Genomic DNA, 7098 nt, shown 5'->3' on the forward strand with positions numbered 1-7098 from the left:
CTGCTCAGATTGTCACCCAGGTCATTTATATAGATCAGGAACAGCAGAGGTCCCAGAACGCTTCCCTGGGGAACACCTAATATCACTTCAGTTTTACTCGATGATTTGCCGTCTATTACTATGAACTGCGACCTTCCTGACAGGAAATCACGAATCCAGTCGCACAACTGAGACGACACCCCATAGCTCCGCAGCTTGATTAGAAGTCGCTTATGAGGAACGGTGTCAAAAGCTTTCCGGAATCATCTTGAGATCCCCTGTCTGTAGCGGCCATTACTTCGTGCGAATACAGAGCTAGCTGTGTTGCACAAGAGCAATGTTTTCTGAAGCCATGCTGATTACGTGTCAATAGATCGTTCCCTTCGAGGTGATTCATAATGTTTGAACACAGTATATGCTCCAAAACCCTACTGCAACCGACGTCAATGATATAGGTCTGTAGTTAAATGGATTACTCCTACTACCCTTCTTGAACACTGGTGCGACCTGCGCAATTTTCCAATCTGTAGGTACAGATCTATCGGTGAGCGAGCGGTTTTATATGAGTGCTAAGTAGGGAGCTATAGTATCAGTGTAATCTGAAAGGAACCTAATCAGTATACAATCTGGACCTGAAGACTTGCCCGTATCAAGCGATTTGAGTTGCTTCGCAACCCCTAAGGTATCTACTTCTAAGAAACTCATTCTAGCAGGTGTTCGTGTTTCAAATTTGGAATATTCCATTTGTCTTCCCTGGCGAAGGAATTTCGGAAAACTGCGTTCAATAACTCCGCTTTAGCGGCACAGTCGTCGATAACAGTACCATCGGCACTGCGCAGCGAAGGTATGACTGCGTCTTGCCGCTTGTGTACTTTACATACGACCAGAATTTCTTCGGATTTTCTACCAAAGTGTGAGTGAAGTGAATGAGGAGTGCATACGAGAGACATCTATAAGGAGTCCGAGAAAATCTGTGCGTCATGCATCCCATGATCTCAAAATAGCTCCAATGACATAGTGGAAAGTCCTGCTACAGAAGGTGTCAATGAAATCATTCAAACTGGAGCTAGTGCAGGAACTCAATGATGATGACAAAGACAAGCATTTTGAGTTTTGTTCAGAGTTGCAAAAACTGAATGAGGATGGTAATGGCTTTGATTACATAATATTTACCAGGGAAGCCATTTTTCACACTAATGGGAAAGTGAACAGGCATAATTGTCATATCTGGGGGTACAAAGCATCCAGACGAATGCATTGAATTTGAGCATGAGTCCCCAGAAGTGAATGTTTTTTTTTGTGCCTTGTCATACCAAAAACAGCACAGGCAATTCTTCTTCACTGAGAGCACTGTTACTGGATATTCCTACTTTGATATCTTGCAGCAATGGCTGATACCTCAAATGCAACTGGACCCTTCATTCATCTTTCAGCAGGATGGAGCTCCAACCCATTTTCATCGTGAAGTTTGTGGGTGTGTGAACACAGAGCTGCTGCATCGATGGATCGGCCTTGCTACAGAAGAGGACAGGTGTTTCACTAAATGGTTCCCCAATCACCACATCTCACTCCGTGTGACTTTTTTTCTGTGGGGACACATTACAGATCTGGTGTGTGTACTGCCTCTACCACATGATGTAGCAGTGCCCTGTTTGTTTGGAAGATTTTTACAGGTTTGCTTCAAATTGCAATATGTATGATATCTGTGCAATAATTACTTGAAAGTGTTCCTGGACTTTATGTACACCCTATATAAAGGTATGATAGGAGTGGCAGGCTTGTTAACATGGTGCTGAAATGTACAATGGTAGCTAACGAAAAGCTCTGTTTGATGTGTTGCAGACACTACTGGCTATAACAACTCCCACATTTAGGTATTTAAATATTATTCTAATGTTCTCGTAAGATAAGGCATAGTATTCACTATACTATTGTTAAAAACAGCATTGTTTATTAAACATGTTATCTTCTATATGAACCTTAAAAATTATTTAGATTTGTTTCAGCTATTGCCACATGATTTACAGTCACTTCAACTTAAAAAAATATACGAAAAGGGAGACAAACATTTTTTTCAAGGCACTTTCTTGATCCTAAATTACCACAGCATTACATTTAAATGTTTAGCAGCCAATACCATTTTTCACAGCACCTGACATTTCTTGTAACTGTACCCAAGATGTAGTCTGGAATGTCTGAAACACCATTATCATTAGTTACCTTTATAATTCAGTCAATATATGTATTATATTTTCTTTAGCAACAGTCCTTCTCACACAGGCAAGCAAAGCCACAAACATTTCATCCTGGTTACTGTAAATGCACTCCAAGAACTAGCACCTCTACTTTGTGCAGTACTCTGTTTCACCCATAGCAGTTCAATATACCAGACTGTACACAAAATGTTCACCACATCTTGTACTTTTTCTGTAAAATGTTTGTGTTTCTGACCCTGCACAATTTGTCAGATACTCCCGGCAGTACACACTGTTGAGTATTAATCAAATCCCAGGGTAGCTTGCTTGGAATCATTTCAGTTAAGACACTAATCCCATGTTCCCTGTGATCTTAACTGTCTTGGGGTGATTTCCATGCTTCAATGTAGCAAGCTGTACAATGATAACTGTAACTGAATGCAGAAAATTAAGAATTGGAAATATAACAATAATAGACACAGTGTAATCCAATGAGCAATTCTACGTTCACTTACTCATTTATATTTCAGCTTTCTATTCAATTGGAGGCTTTTTCCCCCATCATTTGTAATGAATAACCATGTCTCTGAGCTGGCAATTATAATACCAACACTTCTAGGGATACGAGTTGTGACATTTCACACCTTCCAAAAGCACATGAAAATATTCTGAATTCAAATTTTGAAGATGGAACATTTTGGTGCTACATAGGCACTGTAATACACAGATGGAACACGATTCAACAGCAGAAACATATTACAAAATTTGATACTGTTATAAAGAGAAGATCCCTGATTTTGTTGTAGCAACTCAATATCATTCCTGTGTTTAGTCACTTCTCTGCCAATTCAGTTACAGTTACCTTGACAGAGAGAACACTTAAAATAGCAGAATGTCTGTGCTAGTAGTAAGTGGCATGCATTCTAATGTCTTACAAAGGTTGAATTGCAATCACACAATTCAATTTCTGAGGTTTAGAAGCAGTTTATGTTGGGATCACTATAAAACCACTTACATGCTACTTTGGCCCTCGAGATGTGCCAATGACTCGGATGGCTTGCTGTCAGATGCATTTTGATCTTTTTGGGTGTACAAGGGCTGTGGTCCAGATGATCACACACATTGTCTGCGAATTTTAGATGCTAAAGTGAAGAAAAGTTTTCAGTCGCAGCTATTGATTTGCGTTAAAACAGGGATTTAACTTTGAGTATTGCACCATAAACCTGTTTTGATAGTAAAACATGCAAAAACTAAGCTCATTCTTCACCCAGAGAGGTGCTGGTGAGTCTCCACAACACTGGTGGCCTTTACCTAAGAGGGTTCCATTTAAATAGGTCTCATTTCTTTTGCTGCCTTTGTACACTGTGTGTACCTAGAAGTGAGTTTCTATACTTGTTCAAGTTCATGCTGTATTGCATCCTAATAAGATGGAAGGAGGAGGTCGGAATTGAAAAAAGTGCTGTAATTGTAGCTCTGCATCACAAAGGCTATAGGAACAAAATTTGGCCTAACCAAGCTTACAGTAGTGTATACATTGCTCTGGTGCCAGCTCAAGTGTTTGACAATCTGGAAGACCCTGAGTAACACCGTAAAGCAAAGATTAGTTCCTATGTGTACAGAGTAAATGTGAGGACTCCTCCTGCACCTAAAATTAATAATAAAGTAAACAATATGTGAGAAGCTCCAACCTTTGTCTCAACAGAGCAATGCCATTTGTGTGACCATGACTTAAATGGATGGATAGAGAGAAGTTGAACTGATTGCAATGGGCACAGCAATGTAAAAACTGGAGAGCGCAGCAATGGTCCAAGGATTAATCGAGTTTTAAATTTGTAAGCCTTCACTGAATGTTTACTCATTGACATTGTGGAGAACATATGAAGTCAGTACTGATCAACAATTCAGTTCAATCTGCCAAGAGGCATACTAGTTGTGGGTTGATCTGCAGCAAGACAATGATCTCAGACAGACTTCTAAATTGTGCCAATAGTAAGTCAATAGAGGAAAGAAATTTGGGAAACTGAAGAGTATGGTCTGGTGAAGTCAGCCACCTCACTTAAATCCCATCGAATACTTACGGGATGAACTTGAGGGAGGGAGATTAAACACTAATGTCCCACTGAAAACAAGGTTATTAGAGACGGAGCACAAGCTTGGATTAGGGAAGTCGACTCTGCCCTTTCACAAGAACCATCACGGCATTTGCCTGAAGCGATTTAGTGATATAACAGAAAACCTAAATCAAGATGGCTGGACATGGGTTTGAACCGTTGTCCTCCTGAATGTGAGTCCAGTGTGCTAACCACTGCTCCACCTCACCCACTGAGATGAACACGGCAGGGCGATCAGAGAACTGAGGTCATCTAATGTTGAAAATCTGTGGATTACAGATGCATGGGACTGTAATCTCTGCAAAAATATTATCTCCATAATGCCAACAGTCTGCGCAGCTGTTCTTAGCACGAAGGGTACTTAATGACAGAGAGAGAGAGAAAATATTTGTATTGTTAGCCTATTTAGTTTGAAGAGTGTAGTTGTCTATTAAAATAAAGTGCACAGCTTTTTTCATAGGTGATCGAATAATTTTGACCTGCAGTATATACTTAGTAACAACAATAAACAGAAAATAAGCAAATATTGAGATCCTTGTCAAGGAAGGTGATTTATTTACTAAACTAGAAAGGTTACAATGAAATGCATACCATTTACTCTGCTGAAAGAAGAAACTGCAACACCCTCAAGGAAATGGTCATTTTTGTCACACGATGTGACATCGCTGTAATTTAGGTCAAATGAAACACGTGTCACAGTGAAGGGTGTCCTGTCACATCACTACAATGCATACCACTCTCTGATGGCAATGCAGGTGTATATTCTGACACATAAAGGTGCCAAATGCCATCCTGTGATACATTGCCCCATAGCATCTTGGGCTGTTTGTTGGCACAATCTTTCATGAACTCACGATATATAGTGAAGTTTTGCTAAAGTTAAAAAGTGATTTTTACTGCTGAGTGTATATTTTTTGTTTTTTTCAAAGTACGACAACAATTACTGCAAAATGGCCGATACACAGCTCAGTGGAGACAACATGGCGTGTAGAGACATTGTCAATAATAGATCAACTCTATGCATTGTTTGAATAACATTACATACAAGCTAAACATTGTAGAGACGAGTTTAAAAAAAAATCTTATTACTTTTTGCTATTGATACGGTCATGTCTCATAGAATGGATAACATAAACAGTTTGCCTACTGCAAGTTCCGTATCCTATGAAGCAGCATAGAATTAAATTACACTTGCTCAAACAAGTGAAACAGTAAATGAAATACAGAACCTAAATAATCTAGCCGTAGGAACCGACAGTAACATAGAGTTGCAAGATATGGAAAGTGAGTCACAAGCAGTAAATTCTCACGATTTACCGGGGGCAGATAATGTTCAAACAGTAAACTTCTCACAATTTATCAGTGCAGTCATGCAACAATTTCAGCAGATGAATACAAGTTTACAGAACAATGAGAAACTGTTTACGGAAAAATTTCAGGAAATAAAGAAAAAACTTGACAGTAATGATGCTAAATTAACCAAAATTGGTACTGACTTGAACAAAAGGATCACTCAAATGGCCACCTAGTTTTGAAAACTAACAGTTTTAGCAAAACATAATGAAATCAATGTCAAACCTTTAAGTAGCACATGATGACAAAAGTAGGAAAGTGACATCACGAGGCGTGTCACACAAGTAGAGGCAGATTTAGAAACCATGGCCAAGACAATCGAATTAGAGACAGACAGATGTTTTGCTAAAATGAATGAAAATAAACAAACTAATTAATTTCACATCACTTTGGCAAATTGTGCTTGGATGGGGATGAATAGGTGATTATCTGGACAACACAACACCCAGTCCCTGAGTGGAGAAAATCTCTTATCCAGCTGGGGATCAAATGCGGGCCCTTAAGATCGACAGTATGTCACACTCACCACTCAGCTAACGTGGGTGGACAATGATTTAATAGAAACAAGCAGACTGCAAACTGACTTATTCAACAACCTTGGACACTGGAGCCAATAATCAGTCTGTATTTATATGTCCAAAAGTAATAAATAAAGTATTGTATGTAAAAAAGTTAAATTGCATCATAGTGTTCTCAGTAACTATTCCTTCTCTTTGCAGCCCGTCTGTCCCCCCCCCCCCCCACACACACACACACATCTCCACCATCTTCCCCCTCCCCATATATGCCTATCATGTACAATGCAGTTAGCTTTCAGCTCATATTGACTCCAAATGACTTTTTTTTCCAGTAAATTGTGTCTTGCTGATTACCGCATCTTCCATTGTTAAGCTCTCAGGTTTTCAAATCTCATCCAGCGCAGGCACCAAGGATCAGTCTTTCCTTCTCATCCTGTCTGGTAAGTCTCCTCTGACCTATGGTTTTGGGCAACTTTTCCGTAACTCTCTCCCTTTCTTAAGTCTTGCCAGTCTTCTTTCTTTCCCTTCAAATCTTCTGCTAGAAGGAAGAGCCATTGGCTCTGAAAGCTTCCACATTTCTATATCCTTTACATATAGTTTCTGCTGCCACCAGTGTGGTGAGTAGATCATCTTATTTATCCAATTATACTGCAGCCATCTTCATGATAGTGCTGGCAACAAGGCTGTGGATGAGGTCGTGTTTGGTATGAGAGTCAGCTACCATCTGACATCGGTTTACGAGTACTCAACAAAAAGCTTGTGAGAATTCAATTCCATACAGCTGGAACCAAAAGAAAATTGGTAGTTCATACCAGCACAAGACCATAAATGAAAAAGTTGTTATTAATAATCTGTGTCCCTGATACTCTGTCTACAAGTATGTTAAGTAAGTTTCAATATACCATTTCACACTTAGTCTGCTATTAACACTATTTTACTCAA

The sequence above is a fragment of the Schistocerca gregaria genome, unplaced genomic scaffold (assembly GCF_023897955.1).
Source record: "Schistocerca gregaria isolate iqSchGreg1 unplaced genomic scaffold, iqSchGreg1.2 ptg000229l, whole genome shotgun sequence".
In the NCBI taxonomy this organism is placed as follows: Eukaryota; Metazoa; Arthropoda; class Insecta; order Orthoptera; family Acrididae; genus Schistocerca; species Schistocerca gregaria.